Source organism: Lathyrus oleraceus, chromosome 1 (assembly GCF_024323335.1).
Source record: "Lathyrus oleraceus cultivar Zhongwan6 chromosome 1, CAAS_Psat_ZW6_1.0, whole genome shotgun sequence".
Taxonomy (NCBI): domain Eukaryota; kingdom Viridiplantae; phylum Streptophyta; class Magnoliopsida; order Fabales; family Fabaceae; genus Lathyrus; species Lathyrus oleraceus.
Genome location: NC_066579.1, coordinates 109777907 through 109781110, shown reverse-complemented (window position 1 = coordinate 109781110; position 3204 = coordinate 109777907). Strand labels below are relative to the sequence as shown.

The 3204-nt window shown below is 37.2% G+C and overlaps 1 long non-coding RNA gene across 1 annotated transcript; it reads right to left on the bottom strand.

Moving 5' to 3' along the window:
- Positions 1 to 826: 826 nt before the first annotated feature.
- On the bottom strand, positions 827 to 1541 carry LOC127115489 (uncharacterized). Its single transcript, XR_007800746.1, has 3 exons — positions 1486 to 1541; positions 1075 to 1161; positions 827 to 920 (listed from the first exon to the last, which is right to left on the bottom strand). It is a non-coding gene; the product is annotated as an uncharacterized LOC127115489 (long non-coding RNA).
- Positions 1542 to 3204: the final 1663 nt, after the last annotated feature.

Here is a 3204-nt window from a genome sequence, read left to right as displayed (position 1 = left end):
ATCTAATCCATTTCATCCAAAATACCAATCACATTCATTGTATAATCGTACAAGTGTCCATTACATGAAAAAAAAAACAACTTTGACCAAATGTTGACTTTGGTCAACCTTGACCAAACTCAACACATGTTTTCTAAATTTTTTTGAACTTCACTCTTCATACTTCATTCTTTATCTCATACATCTTCCAACCACTTGGTATGCCATTTCAAGCAAACATATTTTCATCCTTAAACTATGGCCATTGAGCTTCTTTATTGACTATGTTGAAACTTTAATTCAATGCACATCAACCCTGCATATAGATCAGTAACCCAATCAAAGTTCATACGAGCTTATGACATTACATCCAAAATCATGGCATGTAACAAGCAATCACAAACATTCATTCTGTCATGCATAACCAAGTGCACATTGGCATTGCATAATCATCAGCATCTAACAAAACAAACATTCAAACCACATTGCTGCATCACCACCTGAATCATACAATAACCATTGAAACTCATGAGCCTTACCTGCTGCAAGCTTGGTCCTGAACCATAACCAAAACCACATGCATAACCATGTCATAAGTGCAATGAAACATGAATAAATACCTATAATCTTGCAACAATACCAATTTGACCTAAACCTGCAAACAAAATATTCCAAGGGCCAAGCCATAATTCAGCTACACCATGAGCCAATGCAAGCTTGCCATGGGCCATACCTGCCTAGCATCCCACCTGCAACATACAAAACTCTGCAGCATCAACATAAACATGATTGCATGACAACCATAACAAATCATACATGCACCTCAAGACTTACATGAAACACGCATACCAAGTCACAAATGCAGCAAGCCATACACACTAGTCTTGTACCTGCAACACCAAACATATCATGAGCCAATCATCTATGTTCATAGGCCACACCTGCACACACCAACAAACAGGGAAATTCGACATTACAAAGCCATATTCCAAAAACTGCATATGTCATAAAAACATGATTCCAATTAACCTATAATCTAACATAACACTAACAAAAACCTGCCAATTGACTTAACAAGCATCACCTTCAGCTCACCTAATTGATAAGTGCGAAGCCATGTCTTACAAACCTGCAATGCAAAAAAACCCATGCCGACTCTACATCAAGTCATGACAAAACCTGCTGCAATGCAAAAAGACCAAAGGTTCATCATGAGCATCATGCCCAACAGACCAATGTAGTAGTTGCAAGGTAATAAAAGCATAAGCACATGTCATCATGTATTAACATGCATTCCAACACCAAGTAATGCATAATAGTTAACATCCACTAACAACCATAGCATGACATTTAATCACAACATTACCATTTCACCAGCAATCATTTAACATTGGTTCATGACAACCTTTCTAATTAGTAGCAGGGCGTTACATTCACTTAAATACAACAATCATTTAACTTCCATCAATAGAAAGTGACCAAAGGGCAATGAAAACAAAATATTACCAATTCAGCAGGTCATTCTTGTGCAACAACTCCTCATTGTTCACCAGTTGCAACCTGCATTAACCAATCAAGATAAGCTCAGACTTATGACCAACTATACATTCACTCATCCTAATCCACTAACTAACTAATTCAACCAAATAACTGCCCACTCAGTGAGTTAACATATTGAACTCACTAAGTTCATCACAACTAACTCCCAAGCAAATCCCAAACCTAACCATAACTAACTCCTAAGCTAAATAGATTCCAAACCTCACTACTATATAATTCATTCTCCATCACCATTGTGATCACCTTTGGATCAAATCTCAAGTCCTTGCACTCTATGAATTTCCCTTCTCATTCAAAACCTCACTACACGCACTATCCAGAAGCTATTGAAGCTCATGATTAGAGCTTCAATACAGCTCGTGCTAAGCCTCCTCACCAGTACCAAAACTCTCTCAGTTTACCATTCTCAAATTCAGAATAAGAAGAAGGAAGATTTGAAAGCTAAAGCAAGAGAGAAAGATTCATGACCATTTACCTGAAAGCTCATCGTCGACGTCATCAAATTCGTCTTCTCCGGTAAGGTACTTGTGAAACCTTCACGTTTTTTCAATTCTTTGTTACTAGCATGTAGAGCGTGATGAGAGGATTCAAAGCCCTCATCCCAAGGGCTTTGAATCGCTGAGGATGAAATTTAATTGGAAGATTTCACTTTAGGATTATTGGAGTTAAGAGATTCGGTTAGGGGTGTGGAGTTCTGATTTCGTGGAATTGATCAATGATTCGAGTAGAGTGTGAGGAGGTGATCATTTTGGTAGCTCCAGATTTCATTTTGGTGGCCACCGCCGCCAGAAGCAACTTCCGGCACGGTGGCCAATGGCGTATGTCCGACGAGTCGTTTGGAGGGAATGATGAGTTTGACTTGTTCAAATGCAATTGAACCTGATTGTTGGGCTTGAATCATTGGCCAAACCCAACGTCTTCATTTGTACACACTGCATTTCAATTCTCACCCCCTAGCCATAACTTAATTCCAGGTGGGCTTTGTAATCAGGCCCATGCGCCAGTTTCCTCATACACACTGTTTTTCAGATTCTCACCTCCCCCTGGGCAGAAGCTGAGATTCGGGCCTTGGCCCTTTGGCCCAGCCTGGTTTGTTTCCCATACAAAAAAGGCCTTGCTGTTTGGGTGGGCCTTTCTCATCCTATTTCCTTCCTGCACGTCCATTATCCAGATTTGTACCCCCATTTTGTTTTAGCTTAATTGCATTTTAGCTTTAACTTTTAATTTAATCAAGTTTAATTTTGGTTAATTCTTGTTAATCATTTTTTATTAGTTTAATTTTTTTAAGTGATTAATTTGATTCTTGAGGTAATTAGATTTAGGATTTAATTAGGATAAAGTTAGGTTTAATTAGAACATTAATTGAATTTATTAGAATTTAGTTAGATTTCTAAGTAATTAGATTTATTTGATTATGGATAGTTTTTAGAACTTGAGGAATATTTTAGGATTTCAGTTAGAATTTTGATTAGGATTTAATTTGGTTTATAATTGAATTTCTTGTGAAATGATCTTTTTACCCTTAGGGGTTATTTTTGTCATTTTAGCCATAGAAATGCATGCTCCCTTAGGATTAAATTTGACTTAGAACTTAATTAGCTTTTAATCAAGCTTTGACCAATAATGACATGATCCCTTAGGTTCATTTGATTAATTATAACCATT